Raw genomic sequence first — 20,891 nt, 5'->3', positions numbered from 1 at the left:
AGAGAGAGAGAGAGAGAGAGAGAGAGAGAGAGAGAGAGAGAGAGAGAAAGAGAGAAATAACGTATTCGCATTTACATCTTTCAATGTCTCACAGAAAAAAAAGAAGTGTTAAGTCAACACTGATATGCTTGTATATACGCAAGAAATTATAATCTTGAAATGAGATTATATTACGTTAAATGAAAAAAACTTGCTTGAACGAAGTCATTTATATAGTTAAATGAAGTTTTATAGCTCAACCAAGAAAAAAAGTTGAAATACGTATAAGATTATATATTCTTGCGTATACATACACAAGTATGTCAGTGTTGATTTGACACTTCTTTTTTTCTGTGGTTTTTTCTATGCTCGTGAAAGACTTAAGAATTGCGGAAAACGATTGTCGTCGTTGCGAAATCGACAATCATAAACTCGAAATGACAAACATAAATATTTTTTTCATATGCTCATAAGCTTTTACGTCTAGGCTTAACAGGCGTAATGGAGAGAGCGCAGATGCCCGCTAGTAACAGCCTTAGGTCTATCTTGTAGCGATCAATTGAGTTTGTCATCCGCCAAATTTCCTAGATGAGAGACAGTACACTTGCTGGAATACCTCATCGATCATCAGTCATACTTCAGATCAATGAACCGCAAGAAGGTTCAAACATCGCCGCGGTGAAGAAACCACTTGACCTTGCATGGTCAGACGTCTGTTGCAACCTCCCAATCATTAAACGATTTATTTGCACATCTCGTCGCTCAAGGACCGACTGTGGAGATTTGCCCGGGGAGATCTTTCAAATATTCATGTTAATTAGATAAAGGAAGATACTAGAAATATCTATTCGTGTAATTGTAATTCATCCTAGCGTTGTATTAATTGATATAAAAAAGTTTGAGCAATGACGATTCTATCAACATGCAACGGTAAATTCTATTTAATCCTATTCTTTATCTCCCCCTCTCGTTTCAATTCACGTAAGAATTTAAATTAAGACTAATCAAGATTGGTAAATATTAGCCGTGATAAAAAAGCTTGCAAACCGGATTTGGAAGAGTTGAATAAATTGAAAAATTTTTTTATCACAATGAGGAAATAATTTTATGGGATAAATTCTAACTTGGTTCAAGCTTAAAGAGTCTTTTTGGCTTTTATTTATGGGACTCGTAAAGCGTTTAAAAACGTGAGGAAATATTTCACATACGCATCAAATGTTTTTATATAATTAATTTCATCAATGTTCAGAAAAATGTACATACAAAACGTTGTATCTCTTGCTGTAGCCGTCAATTCGCTTCACGACGTGGTGTCAAGAGCTGAAAGTGTAGAAAGCTAAGAGTCACCGGCTTTTACCTAATCGCGGCGGCGCGGCGGGTCGAGTCCGGAGGCACCGCGGGAGCTGCGGTCCAGGTGGTGGGCTATCTGTCGGTGCTCCTCGTGAAAGCGGGCATTCCGAACGTAGCTCGTTCAGTTCGGGGAACGAGCGAGCGAGCACTCGGCGTCTCGAGGAGGTCTGTTCCTCGCGGCGTGTCGTTAAGCATACACAAACATAAACACACACACACACATACCAAGTTATATACACTCTCGGCTGTGGGCCTCTGGTATTTACCAGCGATTCGCTCGGTCAATATGCGGATGTGTACGTGCACATCGGTGTGTCCGCTCTCGACGTACATATACATGCACGAGAGGTCCTCTCCATCTTCCAGATCTTCCTCCTTCCACTCTCGCGAAGGATGAAAACTAAAGCTTTTCTCCTCGCCGCCTTCCCCCCGCTGCTCATTTAACTCTATATAGCTACCTTTTTCGTCTTCATTCTATCTCCAGGACGGCCCAGCATCCCTCACGACCCAAACTCTCAGCGGATAAAAGTTTACAAGCTCCTTCTGGATAATCCACTAACAATCTCCGTTGTCCTCCGCGTCACGGAGGCCGTGAAAGCCCATCCGACTTCTTCATCTGCGTAGCTGCGTTCCATCGCCGTGCCGGCACACACGCGGGACGGATTCGACTACGAGTTGCATAGCCACGCGTACAGCCCCGCACGTGCCATTCTGATCGCGTCAATCTAAACTTGGCAATACATCATACAAGATGTATGGCCTGTTTTGCTTACATTAGACTTGCAATTTCTAGCTTAATGTCGTGTTCTTAAATTAATGGGAATATTTCCGTTTTTATATTGTTCATATTAAATAAATATTTAATTATATTAATTCATCATTAAAGTATAGATACGTAATATACGTATATTAACATCCGATAAAAACTAATCTTTTATGCATCATATTTCTAATTACTTATTAATTCTGGAATACGAAGAAAACATCTTTTTGAGAAATTAAGATGACTGGAGTTATACGAAAAATTTTGCGAAACTCCGCTGCTTCGCGCAACGAGGCTGAAAAGCAAATAGATACAGTAGATACACGTCTAACGTTTAACGAATATCTTCTCTCTATTTTTCCCCCCTCTCCCCGGATTCCACCTGCGACAATCGTCTCTATTCATATTCCGCGGATCTCGCGTCGCGTCGCGTCGCGTCGCACGTGCACGCGCTCTCCCGCGTTCTCTCCTCCCTCAGCGCGCCCAATTCCTCCGCGCCGCCGTCCTCTCTCGCGAGGAAGACCACTCTCCGCCGCCGCGCCGCGCCGCGACGTCCTCCTTCTCCTCCTCCGCGGCCCCTGCCACCACCGCTACTACCACCGCCAACTTTACGTCTTCCCTCCCTTCTCTTTACTCGTTTCCTCTCTCTCTCTCTTTCTCTCACGGCGACCGCGCGCGATCTTTGTTACTCCGCGCGGACACACGGTGGTGGAAGTCGCAACGGAACTTCAGTGCAGCTGCGACGAGCAGCTGACGCGGAATCATTCAGATCTGTAGTAGAGCTCGCGCCGCGTACGCGACACTACAGGTTGGACGGTGCGCGCGGTGGACACACACGGTACGTACACGCACACGCACGGTTCTGGACCGCAGCCTCCGTGAGCGGGACAGCCGAGAGATTCGCGCGTATCCTCGTACCCGCCGCTGCAAATGAGCTCGCGCCGCGAGTGCGCGCGCGAGGGAAACGCTCCTGCTGCCGGTTGTCGCGGCTACATCCTACATCTTAGTCGCGAACAGTGTTGCGGTGTGTTGTCGTCATCGTCATCATCATCATCATCATCGTCGTCGTTACGCGACTCCGCAGCGAGATACGTCGCCGGCTGTGCTCCGCGGTCACGACGGCGACTCGCGGCCGAGACGGCAGTTGAGAAGGAGCCTGTGAGAAAGAGGAAAGAGCACGTTCGAACGCGCGGCGACAAGTGTACGCGCGCTCGCGAGCGCGCCGACGTCGAGGGAATACTCTCGCAGGTGAGTGTAAGAGATCGCTTGTCGCGTTCGCCGGGGGGTATCCGCGCGTCTCGCCGAGAACGAGATCTTCGAGGATACCTCTCGAGGCACGATGTACGGGCTGATGGACGGGCCGACGGAAAGAAACTGATTGTACCCCAAGAAAAATCACTTAGAAGAGATCAAAGTCTATGGCAAAATATGATAAAACACACTTAGCACATTTAGCTTTTGCAGTGGAAGATGAAACGAAAATAGAATAAAAGAAGGAATATAGTTCTTGGCGATACAAAGAATTTTGTAATGTATTCGATAAGTCACTCGTGTAATGTTAGCAAATAACAATTACTAGTCATTGGAAATGTTGGTGAATTCGTTGAAAAGTGACGATTCTTAGCTGTCATTATAAAATATGTCACGATCATCTTGGTCAAACTGATTGTATTCCAAGAAAAATCACTTATTGTTAGAAGAGATCAGAGTTTATGGCAAAATATGATGAAACACACTTGATACATTTAGCTTTTGCGGTGGAAGATAAAACGAAAATAGAATAAAAGAGAAAAGGAGGAATACAGTTCCTAGCGATACAAAGAATTTCGTAATGTGCTCGATAAGTCACTCATGTAACGTTGGCAAATAACAATTACTAGTCATTGGAAATGTTAGTAAATTCGTTGAAAAATGATGATTCTTAGCTGTCATTATAAAATGTGCCACGATCATCTTGGTCAAACTAATTGTTAGAAGAGATCAAAGTCTATGGCAAAATATGATAAAACACTCTTGGTACATTTAGCTTTTTGCAATGGAAGATAAAACGAAAAATATAGACTAAAAGAATGAAAGAAGGAATAGAATTTCTAGCGATACAAAGAATTTTGTAATGTACTCGATAAGCCACTCGTGTAACGTTAGCAAATAATAATTACAAGTCATTGAAAATGCTGGCGAATTCGTTGAAAAATGACGATTCTTATAGCTGTCATTATAAAATGTGTCACGATCATCTTGATCAACTCTATTTTAATATTAAGTTGACTTTCTCCGTTGACATTTAATAAGAAATTAAAGAGTTGACATTTAAAATTCAGAGCTGAGTCTCAGTATATATTCGAGGAAATTTTCTTCTATAAATCAGCCGCGTGACGCTCGAAGGATCCTCTCGCAGGGTTCTAGCGCGACATATAGGGATAATTAAAGCGCGATCTTTGCGACGAGGACACGAAAAAGGAAGAGAGGGAGGAAATGATGGGACGGACACCGAGAATGCGGATTATGCGGCACGCGTGATGGATGGATCCGGGCTAGCGAGCGGATTTTTAGCACGGTGATATCACCCGGGAGGAAAGCGAGCCGCGTAGCGCGCAAGTTACCGGACTTGATCAGTAGAGACACGTGCGAGGACGACACGTGATTCCCGTTCGGCGATAGCGATTCTCTAATTCCGTGAGATCTCGATTCGCATTTCGCCCGTTTGACTCTCGCCTAACGACCGTCCGCTTCTAGGACGTGCGTTTTTGCTAGACATTTATCGCCAGGTATATTTATCGTCGAGAATTTATCGAGAGAAAAAGAAAGAGAAATAGATAGATCCTGAATTTCTTTTTTTCCCTCCCTATTTCTCGAGGACGATATTCGATACAGATGGAAGATAAGAATTGAACGGACGCCGCGAAGTTTAGCGCGTTTCGCGTTAAACGGCGAGATATCGCAGACCCGTGTCGCGATTTTATTCACCTTGGATACGAGCGCAAAATAGTCGCCGGCTCAATCGAATTTCAAGCTCGTGAGTCATCGTTTAGCGAAAATGCGGGATGAAAGTGTCCGGCTCTTTGTTTACGTCAGAATCGCGTTCGGCATACCATCTCGATGAGGCTTATAGATTCAAACAAAATAACAACAATTTTTACGAAATCGTGGTAACCGCGTGCGAGAACGGTACGGTGGAGAAATCCGCGCGGAATCGTCAACGTCAGCTGCTCGATCGGATTCGCAACGCGTCGCGCTCGTTCGCGCGCGCGCTCGCTCGCTCGTTCGATCGACCGATTGCGCGTAACTGCGGGTGCACTTTCAAAAAAGATTGTCGCCGCCTGGCGAAATGTTGTCGGGTGTATTGCGTGGGCGCGAGTGGAGAAAAAGAACACGTAATTTCGACGCAAGATCGCGAAATCGATCGGGCATCCACGACATTGCGGTTTCCATTGGTATATATATAATCAACTTTCGCGACACGTCGCTTTGCAGGCATCGGAATGTTTTATTCTTTTGTCTAAGAGTAGTAACAATTTTGCGTAGGATGGACACGGGATTGACCGAATCTTTTAACATATTTGTCGTTTTTTATTTAATATTGAAATTTGTATATGAATAATTTGAAGCTTTCTATAAAGGCAAAATGAACAATGAAAGGAAAGGAATTTTATCGAATGCAATTAGCCGATTCATCCGATTGAATCTATCAAGTATCAAGTCACGTGAAAGATTACTGGTTTAATCGTTTATCCGATCAATGGGAACGGGCCGATTAATCGATCAAGGCATAAACCACCGAGAACCCAATCGATTAATCAAACGAAATCGATAAACGGATAACAATTTAATCGATATATCTCGCGCGACCGCTTTCGATCGTTTAAGTCGAGTAATGCAAAATACATAACGAAATGATTTCGAAACGAGTTATTTGGTTTGAATAATAATAAAATAGCACACACGCAGCAACTTGAGGGAAACTTAATATTAATCGTATAAAATGAAAGAGCTTCTAATTATATCTAATACTAAAAGTCGTTTGAAAAATATATTATTTATTTAGAGTAAAATAATAACGGACATCATTATTTTCAGTTATTTTAATAGGAAGATATTAAATTATTTTTTAACGTTTATAAAACAGTCAAAAAAGCTTCACGAAAAAAAAGTTAGAAACCATTCGATCTTTCGTAAATCCGATTCTAATACGTCGATTAATTTTAATCAACTAAATTGTCAGTCACGCAATTTTTATTGTAAAAATTAATTAAAATACTACAATCTGGAAAATGCAACACGTACTCTGCAGTTTTAAAGTACTTAATTAATTAACTTCGGAGAAATCGTCTTAGTTCGTCTTCGTTATTTAAACCTGAAAGCAATTTGATCCAAAGCGTCGCGGTATTTCTCAACGATACCTATTTGTCGGATTTATCAAAAGACATCGCGCGTAGAATAAGCGCGCGGCGTCAATTTGACGTATATGATAACCATACAGCTTCCGATTATCCGACGTACAGCTCGCGCCGATCCGCAAAGGTGGTGCGCAATTATCGCGAGCGATATTTTTCAGCGATTTAAGATGCCGGCAAATGTCGACGGAGCACGTCTTACACAGGCCTGCGATATCGGCTCAATCCCATCCCTACAGCCTACACACGCGCGTCGAACACACGCATACGCACGCGCGAATGCACGCACGCACACGCATACGCACGTCGGGCCCTTCCTCGCCAGCACGCACCTGTTATGTTGTGTTGTCGTTCCGCAGCGGCGTGGCTGCACGCGACAGCTCGTGCCACTTACTTCCAGTTACCTCTCGGCAGTGCGAGCCATCGGGCCGCAGTCGCGTCGCTATTTCTCGCGCTGAATCTCGACGCTGCGCTAGCTGTCGCGGCACCGCACTCGCGAGCCCTGACATGGGGAAAGATTGATCGTCCCCTCCGTTCGCGACCGGAGCTCGCCAGGTAGAGTAGAACGTAATAGAATAGAGTTATTAACGCGTGATGCAACGTTATTTGCGCCGGGGGAACTAAAACCGACCGCCGCGAAGTCTCGTTCCGTCGAATGACGGAGATAGAAAGACGAATGCGATACTCGAAAGTGTGTACTTTGATCCGTTGCTTCCTTACATCCCGAAGTCGCGGGCTGACATTGCTTTCGTATCAGATCCGGGATATCGCGGTCTTATTACGAGTTCCGGGAGTGGGTCTTTTGAAGTAGAGAAAGAACGGACATTATATCTACGTACTTATATCGTAAAGTCCGAGACCACAAGTTTCCTTTACGAGCATTAAAAATGCAATTCGGAGTAAGCGACGATACACTCGACCTAAAGTTGCCGTAACGAATTATGAGAAATTTAAGTTTTTTTTTTTAATAACGAAAATAAGAATTATAATACTTCATCTTCACCTTCATCTTCCTAACGGTAAGTGACGTTGACCCGGTAAAGGTACTACCGTGTTCTCCTCATGATTCTTATATAAATTCCATTTAAATACGACATTATTGTAAGTAAAAATTGCAGAGAAAACACAGAGAAAAAAAAATAAGTGTTAAATCATCTTATATTCTGTATGTAAGCAAGAATCTATAATCTCGAAATGAGATATAAAGTGCGTTAAACGAAGAAAACTTGTTTGTATGAAGATATTTATATAGTTTAATCAAGAAAAAAAGTTGAAATAAAAAGTTGAAATTCTTATAAGAAGATATAGATTATAGATTCTTGCTTATATACAAGAATATAAGTCTTGATTTAACACTTCTTTTATTTCTGTGCAGAAAGATTGACCGTAACCTTACATAAATAGAATTGATAATAAAATATTCCCGCTTGAAGTACGATTAAAAATGATAACCAATTTGCAACTAAAGACGCAGACAACAGAGATCTAGTCGCTTTTGTTACACTTTCTTGCAATCAAGACAAAACGAAACTAGATTCCGATACCACATACAGACGCACGAAAACGATTTCTGCATTCATGAAAGTACGATCAACGTAAGTATTAAACATAAGTCGATTTTCGCATAACGATATAGAGAGGGGAATCTTCGCTGTGATTATATCGGATTTAATGACTGAAGAACACGGGCTCAGAGGCGCATGATCGAGGAGGAAAGAGATCGCGATCTCCCGAGGACGATCTCGCGAGAGCGGCTTCTTCCTCGGAGGCCTCGGGATCGAGCGGCCGCGGCCGAGGAGCACTTTACTCCGGTAAAGCCGCGCGAGCGAGCATGCGAGGTCGAAGTCTTCCTTCTCTCGCTCTCGCCGTCTTCCTCCGGCTCGCTCGAGAGGAACCTGCCGCCCTGTCTCCCCATATCTCTCTCTTTCTCTCTATCTCTCCCCCTCTCTCTTCTTCTCCCCTCCCCCGCTTCACTCTCCGCGCCTTTCGATTTACACACAGTTTCTCTCTCCGGCTTAATCGCACGCGCGCGTCTCTTCCCGAGTGCGCACGAATGCGCGCTTTTGTGCGACAAAGAAAGGACCCACGGCGACTTTGACCGGATTTTTCGACAAACGGAGAGATGAGACGAGAGGATGAGTGATAGACGGTGCGGTAATTGACTCGACAAAAGTATTCGCTCGTGCTCGAAGAAGCGTGAGATTACCAATTACGCTTTTAATTTGTATAAAATTAAATTTTATCACGTAGGTCGCGTTTGGAATCGAACGTCATAGTGATGTAAAAATCGGTGAAATCAAAGTTGCCGGCTCTCGCGGGTGTCTCAAATTTCTATCCCGATGTCCTTCCTTGTCCCGATGTCCTTCGTAAACAAGATTATTATCAGAACGTTGACGGAATATTGAAAGAGAAAATCTATAATATTGATGTATAAATACATTTCATCATTTTCACCGTATCAGTTTATAATTAGTTGTAAAATTAACTATCTATGTTTGTTAATGACTATCCTAAATTCTGCCAATTAGAAGAATTAGCCAGTGATAAATTGACACATTTTATTATTCAAAACCGTCATTTCATTTTCATTCTGGTCGATTTGCCAATGTCGCAAATCGTGTATATGTCTCGGTGACTTTGTCGACAAGCAACCGGATGCACTTAAGGACCAAGCAACCGCAAGAAACACGAGAAATTATGAGCTTGACATTTGTAAATCCCGACACTGATGTAAAAAGGAAGCGCATCGTTGTCGTTGACCCTCCATTGCACCGTTCGTACTCGTACTCCACGTCTCTCCACGTAATTAACTCCCTTTTTGCGATTGTGTATTATCGGCGTCATACGCAAATCGTAATTATTAATAACTGGTAGATATTGATATTGCAGATTGATATCTTAATGTATGTTTCAAAACAACTGATCTTTTAATTTTATTAACTTACGAGATACATAAACTCCAAAAAGAAATGTAGAATCAAATAAAATGATATAAAAGATAATACCGGGAAAGCTAACTAAAGCTAGATATTTCTAAGGAATAACGAACATTCCTGCAAAGAGGGAATTCAGAATGTTTTCTTATCGTTAGGCATTCTTGGCATTTATCTGGAACTTGACCTTTACTTTCCAATTTAAGCTAGCGTCTAAAAAGTTGTTTTATCATACCTGTGGCGCAACGACGAAGGGGGAATTTCTAATTGAAGCAAGAAGTAATTTCTTTCAAATTGACGCGGCAGAGACTAGCAGGTAACTCAAAAACACGATATGTACGTGTCTCCATATCTACCGTTTGATATTTTCCAATCGGTCAAGGGCTGCGCCGTCATGTCAGCTCGCATATATATTGGACATTTGCATTTTAATCTAAACTTCAATTAAGCAGTAGCGAGTCCTATATCTTAAGGTGACGCGACGGCCCACGTCGTCGAGCTATTGTTGCGCGGTGAAATTCGTGCGGCTTATCTAAATCTTTTATTTCGCATCTGCAGCGTACAGCTCTCGATTCGGTCCCCATTGTCATCACTTATTTCGACGACCGTAACCGTCAATGGTATCCCGCTGATTGTCAACGAGACAGCCAAACCACCGAAGTAATTGAATTCACAAAATGATTTATGTCGTTAATCACCAATGCGTTACTTCTAATTTGTCCGTTTTTGGCTGCGGTATTTTAGACATCCTCGCCGAGAAATATAATTCCGATTCGTTCATTCGTTCTTTACAACATAAAATAATTTTGTGAAATTTTCAATTTAAATTATGTTCGTATTTTTAACATAATATTTAATATTGTTCTCCTTGATAATAGCGTGAATTTTTTAATTTGAGAGTTATTAATTTTTTTTCATTATCCCACTATGTTGGATATTATTTCAGGTATCTGACGTCAATTACTGTCGCGGATCGCGCGGACGATGCGACGCCGACGTGCCACGTTAATTTCACTTTTCGATTTCATAAACGAATTCTTATAGTCGAACTTTCTCGGCTTGATTAAATCTGAGTAACGCGCGCGTCGTCTCATCTCCGTCCTTGTCCATAGTCTCGTGCTTGCCGCGTTGAATGGGCAACGGATAATAATCGAGTACCGCTTCGAAAATTAAGTCCCGCCTTCTCGCGACGAAGTGGATTACGCGTTGCGAGATTGAATTTCGCAAGAATTAATGACGTCTAAAAGTAAATTGAACTTCCTCGCCGCGTCGCGTCGTCGTGCCATGCCGCGTCGTAGGAAATTTAGAGACGCCTCCATCTCGCGCGATAAATTTTAATATTTTAACATACCCATAGCACGTAAATACCGCCGCGTCATGTAACCTTTAATTGAAATTCTTCCGACAGTACCGCGAATGGTTGTCGAAATCGCGCGATTAATTGACAGTTGAATTTCTGAGCATCTCGAAGAATCTTCGATCGATAGAACGACAAATAATTAACGGATAAATTATCAGGATATATCGTAATTAATAAAACGCAGCAATAAACATTACCCCGATTATTTCGCACGAATTTTTCTGTGAGCGAGATATCTCCCTTTCGTGATTGCTGTCGCGAGCGAATTTAATTTAAATGAATGACCGAAGGTGCAACTTAAAGATGCAATCGTTGAAAGTCGTAATTCGGCGAGCGGGCCGCGCGCGCGCGAGCGCGGGTATTTACTTTCATTGCTCCGATAAAATCGTCTCAATCAAAATCCATTAAAGTAATCGTCTTAATATTTATTTGCTTTCCCCCGATCGTTTTATTATATGCTCAGACGGCGCGGAGTGAGACAGAGAGAGAGAGAGAGAGGAGAAAAAGAAGGAAAAAAAGGGGAGCGAAGGCGAGGGAAGGCAACGCGGACGTAAGGTCGAATTCTTATTCGTGCACCGAACCCCTGACTCACCGACCGCCAGATGCATTCTTATGCGACGGCGAAACGATCGAAAGTATTATCCTCCGCTTTAAATCAGAGATAAGCGGGACTCGGCTCGTCCATTAAGGGCGAAGGATGCATAAGATATTATTTGGTCGAGCGTGGAAGGCCGCGATAACGGATTGCACGTGTAACGCTCTGTGGCCCATAGCGGCCTAAATACCGCGAATCTCGAGTCGTCCTTGAGAACATGGAGACTTAGATTCACGTACTTACCGATTTTTTAAACGAAATCAAATTGTCTGATGATAAAAACGAATTTGGTTGGAAGGAATTAATCATCAACAATAATTTAAACGATGGATGTTCGTGATTAATTGCGAGTCGAATATTGAGTTTTGAAATAATTTTTATGTTAAAAGCAATAGTACACTTTACGCTTTTAAGATTGAATTGAAAAACAAAGTTCAGTTGTGTTCACATAAATATGTTCGCAAAAATACCGGCGGGCTTTGCTTTCTCAGAATAAGCATTGCCTATTAGTAGCTCTCTTTTTTTTAAGTAATGTAGGGTTATATCTTCCCGGAATTTTTTCCGAAGTAAATATCAACTCCAAAGTTCTTAAGTTTTTCGGCTGAATTCTTTCACAAATATTCATAGTAGTCGAGTGAGATGGATTTAAATTACATCAACCGCTCGGCAAGCGATAGTCATCGTCTAAAATTAGTCGCTGCCTTATCAGTGGTGCCTAAAAATTTACGACGGGACGATAAGTTGTGAATAAAGTAAGTCATTTGCACGAATGTAAATTGAAATCGTACGTAAGTGTACGATTCGCCGAAGGATTAGAGGCTTAATTTCGCAAGCTATCCATTCCTATACAAATTCCACGTTCGCCGTTCGCATTTCCAACATTTTTCTGCCGTGTGTAACGCGTACGGTCGTGTTTTACGATGAGTTTTATTTCCACCAGGTAATGTCCCCTCAGCAGTGTCGTGATTCGCCCCCGAATCACATCCCCAAGAATTCTTACCAATGAGATACTAGCCGGTGAGAATAGTTATTTGTGTAACAAGTGCGGGAAGTTGAGAATTGGACACGAGTGCGGAGTGGACGTACGAGCCGAAGGCGTCATTCTCATGCAGTGCGGGAATATCTCATTCCTGCACGGGTTCGAGTGGGGAATTTCTCGCGTGTGGAATTGGCTATTTGTCGCACAGATGGCGCGCGCGGAATGGGCCACTTTCCACGCACGTGTGATATAATAGTTATTTGTGTAACAAGTGCTGTAAGATGAAAATTCACGGGTGCGGAGTTGACGCACGAGTCGAAGGCGAGTGCGGTCACCCGCACGTCCAATTTCCAACTTAACACACGTGTTACATACCCTATTTTATGTTGCAAGTGCGTGGAAAGTGGCCTATCACGCACGCGTCGCGTGCGTAATGGGCCACTTTCCATGCACGTGTGACATAAAAATATGTTTCTTACTCGCGTGTATAACTCAAGCAGCTTTTTTCTAATTTGTTGAGAGCATCACATCAATTTTTGTTGCTCTTGTTACAAAAATCAGATTTAAAAAATGATATAAAAGTAAATATCGTAATAACGTAAAATTACAAGGTAAATAGGACAGCGCAATGATCTGTGAGTAATAAAAGATTATCATGGAATCACTAAAATGTGAATACATGATATGTATTTTCTTGAAAAATCATCTCGGCATCTAATCAACAAGATCGATCTGTTTCAAGCGAGGATAGCGATCGTTTTCTCCGTAGAGAATAGCGTGAGAAAGTCCAAGCGCCATTGTTAAACGATTATGGCGCGAGCGTAGTCAGACTGGCGAGAAGTCAAGGAAAAATTCCGTGCATCGGCAAGTGACCAACGTGCTGCAGCCGCGACCGCGCCGCGCGGTCGGGTGCGATTATATACGATTGCAAAAACGACGTCGCGAGTTTCTCACTCGGTGCTACGCGCGCAACGAGCGACTCCCATTCATTCGCGACTCCGCGGCGAGCGCAGGTGGCAACGTGAGAATCTCGGATATTAATACCGCGGAGGCGCGATCGGAATTATCGCGCGCGCCACGGTACTCCCGCGTCGCTTTGTAATCTTTTATACGTCGCCACCGCCGCGCCGCCTGACAGAATTCTTTGCGTAATGCTTGCGTTTACACACGTCTCACACTGTTTCGTTCGTCGATTAAGGCCCGGTTTTTCCTCCAGCGCTTGTTTAAGTTTAATTTTGGTTAACCGATCCACCTATACTGCAAAATTTGTAATTTTTATATTCCGATTCATTTCGTAGCTTCTATAATATTCGCGAATATAGAATTATATTAACCCTCGCGAATAAACATCGAAAAATTTGAATATATTTCCGGGAATGATATTTACCAATTTAAATTCCTGTCTTTATGACATATCTTCCGGCAGGATTTTAATACACCATGATTCATATTGTTACGTGAACAATATATAACTGAGAAAGGTTTGTTTAAATTGGATGTGTGTGACAGCAAAGTTTCATTCTTCAAATATTCTTCGAATTCGAGAGAGACAAGCTTATAAACAATTTATGTGGATGCCATCTAAGGAAACCACTGTAAAGTATCGCGCTATTCTAAATCAAGCTCTTATTACACGTAGCGATGAATACAAGAATCGTGCAGTTTGCAAAAAGTGACATTGATGAGCGACACGACAGTCTTGAGCACTCAAACGGTTCAAATATTGAAATTTCAATATTGATTCACCGACAGAGAAGCGGTTCGGAGCTATATACGCGTTTCTATGTGCATAAATTATTACGCGCACGACGCAAAAAGGGGTCTTCGAAAACTTGCCTCTTAATGACTTTCAATCATCTAGAGGCAGGATGAACTTTGAAATTTGACAAATATTTCTGAAGAAGATAACTCCTTACTCCCTACAAATTCAGAAGAGACCGGGTATTCGCAGTCACGTGATTGATCCTTATCCTAGGATTATTCTGGACTCATTCCCTTCTTCTTAATCCTTAGGATAAGACACAAAACTTTCGCACAATATAGTCATTTGTGAAAAGCCACCATATTGAACTACCTAGGAGGACCAATCACAGGCTAATGCGACTACTCGGTCTTTTATACATACCATGCACAAGTCTGATTAGTTTCCAACGCACGATTTCAACAAGAAAAAAAAGCATAGACACGAACGCAATGAATCAATGATCGTAACAAGCAGCCGATACCGATTGTTTGTTTTTTCCCACGATTGTTCATCAATTATTTTAAGCGCGCATTATCCTTACGTGTAGTAAGAATGGTCCTCGATCGCGGCCGTCATGTAACAATATTGATAATTATAGCGAGCGCGTAAACGCCATGCCGTCGTCGTACCGCGGAAAATTCGAAACACGTGTCTTATCTCGGCCGTGGCGCGAGGAACGCCCATATTTCGCCGTGAAGAGAGATCGTAAACGCCGCCCGCGATAAAGATCGATGACGGCGGACTTAATGTTGCATTACATTAGCCTACAACAAACGATTGCTAAATGAACGATTACCGCTGCCGTTCGCGGTTGATAATTACCGCATCGAACAAGCAGTTATTACTGCTTAGCGAACGATAATTCATTATTACAGGCTTGCATTGATATGTGACTAAATGTAGTCCTACACATATGTGCCCGTGTTCCCCGCCGGCCTAGAAAAACGTGCCGATATTATTGTTAAACAAGAAGCAATTACCATGCTAAACAGTCGCTTGGCAAATTAATTTATGTGCGGTGTCTGATATATCGTACACCATTACCACCGGGTCGAAATAGACGAAGAAAGTTCGTGGCCGACAAATACATCGATAATATTTCCTTCTATCGAAGAAATTCACTTAAAAACCTGTCGGCAGCGTTTCGGTATACATTCAGTAACTATAATAAGTATTAACGAGAGAGATAGGCGTAATTAGGAAATATAAATAAAAGTAATTCTTACAGAGTGTAAATTCAGTGCTAGACTGAAAGCTTGAAAGCCAATGTAAATATATCAGAAATGAGATATTGTTAGAAGAAAATATTAAGTATAAATAAAAATATTAAATGAATATATTCTTTCGCGGAAGGGAATTATCGTGTACCGGCTAAGTCGCACTTCGCGACTTCACCCTCCTTCTCTTCTCTCATTTTCATCTATTTTCCAGAAATTACAAGTTTGCGTTTTTACTAAACTCACTTGTGCTTCTTGCGAAGTCGCGAAGGCTCCAACAGTAAGTTCAAACGCAACAAGTTGTAGACCGTTCCGCGAACGCGGCCAAGTTGCTCCCCGTGAAAAAAGACCGCGAGCCGGAGAAAAAGAGCGATTCGTTCTACGATTTTTTCGTGGTGCCGGGTAAACGTACAGGAGAAACGTGGACTTTCATGGAGAGGCGCGGAAAAACGATTTAATATCTCGGAATACTTCCTAAACACCGTTATCCACTGTGATACGCGTGTCGGAACCGGTTTCGAAAAACATTATAAAACTTATATGAAATCATTATTAAATGTAGAAAAATAATTTTAACATAAGTGATAAACAGGAAGATAATTGAGTCAAACAAATTAATTTAAAAAAGTCCAGCTAATGCTCTACTTATATCTTATAATTATCGTAATAATTATGATATTGTATACTTTGCCGACATCTTGCACAATACGATAAAGAAAATCAATTAATTCGACTAAATTGTAGGTTTCATTTATTCACGTACGTACGATGAGAAAAGTAAATTTTTATTTATAATATCGTAGTCGATATATGAACAAGTTTGAGATGCTGCTTAGTCAGCACATGATATGATCTTTGACGCAACATTGTAAACAAAGAAAGCGCGAGGTATTAGGAACGATTCGTCATCGACACCAAGTTATGACAATGTTTGTGAATCTTGAGATTCATACCACACGCGATACCGTGAACGTGATACTAATTTCACGCGAAATAACGTATGGCGGTTTTTACCGCGGGCACCTCGCTGCGGATCATCTCTTTCCTTCATCTCTTTCCCTTTCCCGATACGGGCGCGTTTAAATTAAGAATTGTGATCCAAGGCAACGATTTTACGGAGGCCTCGTAACTGTCTTTCTCGGAATAACATTCGCGGAAATTACAACTTTCCCGCCGTATGCGCCGTTTCTTCTTTTTCGCAGCCGCGAATCTGCGAGAAAAAAAAATATACAACCCACCTAAAAATATATCGCGCCAGGGGAGCCTAATGCCCCGATTAATTGATTCACAAGGATACAGTTTGTTCGTTGCCAGTAAGATTTCCTCTGATCTCGCTAGTTCAATTAGAATCACATCTGTTATGTTTTACACTGCGCTGTTACATCTTGTTAACTTCAGAAATGGAGAGGGAGACCTAAGGAAAATACTTCAATCTTGCCTCCTGATTTCGATTATGTAAGATGCTACGTTCAAAATCATAAATTTTAAATTCGACGATACGTCCTTCGACTTCTAAGAATTCGTTCTTTCTCCCGGTTTTTCAGTATTTAACATTAAGTATCTTGATAACAAAACTGCAAATCAGAATTCTGAAAGGAATAAACTCAAGCGTGTAATATATCAATCTTAATGTCAACATTGAGAATAAATAATAAAAAAAAAGATCGACTAACCGAATAACTTCTGAATAATGATCACTGTCGTCGAAATAATGAACTACAACTAGGATCGTTGGAATTGGAAGGGCCGCGGCTGGGAAAAAGGTGAAGGGAACTGCCAAGCGATGCACACAACACGGCCGACGCTGAAAAGTCACGACGTGAATAATGCGCGCGTCAGTCTCTATTTTCAATCCCGTAACTTCGCGGGCTCATCCTTGCCCGCGGAGAAAAAGCTACGCGATGTAATCGTAAAACGCTCTTACTCCTCCGGCCAGTCTGTTTTTTTTCCTCTCTCCTCCTCTTGCTATGCACAATCGCAATGATTCAAGGCGGAATATTGAAAACATTAAATGCAGAGTGCTTCGTAACATGTAACATGATAATGAAAGCAATGTAACGTAGAATAACAAAAGTAAGTATACGATCTTATATACAATATATAGATTTCATTAAAATTTCAAAGTACGGAAAGAGAAAAAGGCCAATGTATAAAGCACGGTAAAAAGGATCAATTCCTATTTAGAATGTAGATTTTGAAAACTCATTTTTGTGACAAAGATTATTTATTTTATTTTAAATGGGCACTATTATAAAATTTATTGCTAATTTTTGTGAAGCAATCGGTATTTGCGATCGCTTATAAAAAAAAACTCGAATATTTGTTTTTATGACATATATTTTAACTTTTACGATGACTGTTTTTTTTGTCTGCCATTAAACCTTTTTATCGATTTATATCTATTTTCGGATAATTTATATATCTTTAAAATGCGATACTTTGCATATTAAATATTCTTTTTATGAAAATCAATATTTATTTCTGATTAAAAAAGAAAATTATTTGACATGTGAATTATAGCGTGTATAATATACCTATTACTTTCATCAAAGGTCTTGTCAGTTTTCTGTAAGTGTTCAGATATTAATAAACGTATATTGTTTTTTTATTCAATAATTTTGAAGTATCTGAGTTGTCAGACGCGTGTAATATACGTATATAAAGTTGTATTCTTTTTTTTCTATCCTTCTTTCCTTTTCTTCTTTTTCATTCGCTTCTTATGGCGCACACATGGACACTTGCTCACGCGTTCTTCATTTTTGTCGTGATTTCTCTAGCGACACGTTCTTTTCCCTTCCCTCGCCCTTCGAAAGCCACCGCGGTTAGATTAAGAGTTACAAGTCGCGTGAATAATCTCGCGGTCGCTGTGCGTCGTATAACTTATAGAATAACATCCACGAGAGAATCGTAACTTTCTCAACAAAGTCCGGACCCGGGGTGTGCGGCACACGCTCGGTAAAATATACAGCCGCAGTAAAAATATACCGAAGATCGCAGCAATATTCCGTGCTAAAACTAGGAGAAAGACGTCCCGCGATGAATGCGCAAAATCGCTGAAAAAATATACAGTTTTACGGTTACGAAATATTCCTCTCGGCTCGACGTCTAACGTTTCGCGAGAAACGTCTATCTAACGCTGCTTCGTCCAGCAATTAATTTTAAATTGCACCTAAATCACTAGAATAAGATCAAATCAAACCATTCTTTGAAGATAAATGATCGATTTCTACCGACTGATTACTTACTTGTTGTATACAATTTTACATCTTGACTAACTTATTTAACAACTATTTCATATATAATTTTCAACGGAGTCAATTGTATCAGCGTCTTTACGACACTCGCGTCTTGTTGCGCGAAATCGTCGTTAGCAATCATAAATTCCTGAGTATATCACGGTGCATCGGTATATCCCCGGCGTCTATTTAAATCAGCCTGGCGGTACCGCAGGTGTTTCCATCGCGATACACTTCTCATAAATGCAAACGACCTGCCTGCCGGTTTCCCCCCTTCTTTTACCCTCCTCCCGGTTCTCTATCCGTTCGCGTCCGATGCACGTGCACGTGTACTGCGCGGTGCTGCGCCAGACCGTAGGCTCGCTCGCTCGCGCTTTTGCGCAAGCTACTGCATTCTTTTTCTTTGCGCAGAGCGCACACGCGCGCGCTCTTCGGCCGCGCACGCTTGCGCAAATGAGCACATCGTGCAACGACGCGTAATGCAGAACGAGAGAAGAGAGAGAGAGAGAGAGAGAGAGAGAGAGAGAGAGAGGAGAGAGAGAGGGGGGGAGAGAGAGAGAGAGAGAGAGAGAGAGAGAGAGAGAGAGAGAGAGAGAAGCACGGAGGTAGCAGTGAGGAGGGCACATAAACACGAGCACGTGTCTGTGAACGGCATGTGGCTGAGGAGGAAAAAGATGAAGGGCTAAGGGGAGGGCGAGAGAGAAGTGCTACTGAGAGTTGATTCCCAGCGGTGTATGAAGAAGGATATCTACTTTTCTACTTGCGCTTGGAAAAAGGCGCAATAAAGAATCTCCAACTAACGATTCGCATATATGTGAGACGGTAACATTAGGTGGCGCAGTTCTTATCTTGTATATTTTGCATGCCGTTCAAATTCAGCGTACATGTAATACGTGTATAGTAATAAAGATATAGAACTTGTGCAATTAGCGTTTTAATTAACAGCGATTAACACCTTATGGATCTCGCCACTATAAATATTGATTTTAGATAGCAGTCGCGAAAGATATCGTTTATCGATAAGAATAATTATCGCGGCCTTTCGGGAACTGAAGGAAAGTGGCTTCGAAAGCGAAATATACAAATCGACGCGATCAATCGTGCCAGAAGAACATCCGGCTTTCAATATATTATCGCGTCATTAAATACCAGAGCAAACTTATTGTAACACGTATAGCGATGTGCGACGTCGTTGACACAATTGACAAAATAAATATACGAAAGCTTCCACGTAAAGGACATCGCAAAACGGCGTTTATTACGTTGCACTCGCGTCGCATCGCGTTACATCACATGGGCCATAATCGTCGCGTACAATTGCGTCGTGACAACACGTGACAACACGTGTCACACACCGTTATTCATTAGCCTGGCCGAGCTTTTAATTCACAATTATTCGCATGGATTATACGCGAGATTATACGCGACATCAAACTCGGAATCGCGGTCGCCGTTTAAGTTTCGGGCGTTTCGCGACGCGACATCGGCTACGGTCAACGTGACGCTACAAAATGCTTTGGAGCGTTCTTCTTCTCCTTCTTCCTTCATTGAAAGAAAAGAGAAGAGGAATGCTTCGAAGCATTTGTAGCGTCACGTTGACCGTAGCCATCGTCGCTCAAAGATCACTGCTGTGAATTTTGTTACCCCGTGACGAACAATTATACATTTCACATTTCGCGGATCTTAGATTTTCGGCGGCCGTAAAATTCATAAGTTGGCTTTCCGGGCGGTTCAGCGCGGGCTAATCGAGCTGCGCTCCGTTTAATTTCTTCGGAGTTGGCCGCTCTCTGGGCCGCCTCGTAAATCAAATCTTGACATTTTGTCTACTCACTCGCAAAGTCCGGCCGACCAATAACGGGGCGCATACCTGACGAATAGGTAATTTAGTCGTCGCCGTGTATCGACGACGGAGATAACCGTTAAAAAAGAAGTATTGATACTTTTATTCGTTTTACAGTACCGTGATGTTTTATGCCTTGACAGATATCGTAAAAAAGAGCATTGGAACTAATATTTTCGTGGATTAATGACAGAAATTAATAATAAATTTGAAAATAAAGCGACATCGTATAATTTTTAATACTATTTGTTTTGTAACCAAGAATATGTATTATACCGTATTATATCGTATTATATCAAGCATAATAAAAAAGAACAAGTTGTACACTGAGAAAAAAATTGTCTGCATTTTAGTAAATACTAGTTTGCATACAACTGTGACTCCATTTACTAAAATAAAGAAAAAAAATTTCTTTATTAGTACCTATATGTGTATTCACTGAGAAAAAAATATACTAATAAAAAGGAAAATTTTCTTCATTTTAATAAATGGAGTCACAAT

At 41.6% G+C, this 20,891-nt stretch overlaps 1 protein-coding gene across 4 annotated transcripts in view; it reads left to right on the top strand.

Moving 5' to 3' along the window:
• Positions 1 to 2,817: 2,817 nt before the first annotated feature.
• Positions 2,818 to 20,891, top strand: part of LOC112454193 (BMP-binding endothelial regulator protein) — a 43,321-nt gene continuing 25,247 nt past the window's right edge. For 3 of the 4 annotated variants that reach the window (XR_003040706.1, XR_003040704.1, XM_025015439.1), the window contains exon 1: positions 2,818 to 3,340. The gene's annotated coding sequence lies outside the window, so the exon portion shown is untranslated. Of the gene's footprint in view, positions 3,341 to 6,941; positions 7,042 to 20,891 lie in introns of those variants that run through there. The other variant, XR_003040705.1, reaches the window with a different exon arrangement.

Source organism: Temnothorax curvispinosus, unplaced genomic scaffold, assembly GCF_003070985.1.
Source record: "Temnothorax curvispinosus isolate PA1 unplaced genomic scaffold, ASM307098v1 QBEX01004871.1, whole genome shotgun sequence".
Taxonomy (NCBI): Eukaryota; Metazoa; Arthropoda; class Insecta; order Hymenoptera; family Formicidae; genus Temnothorax; species Temnothorax curvispinosus.
This window is presented reverse-complemented; position numbering and strand designations above follow the sequence as displayed.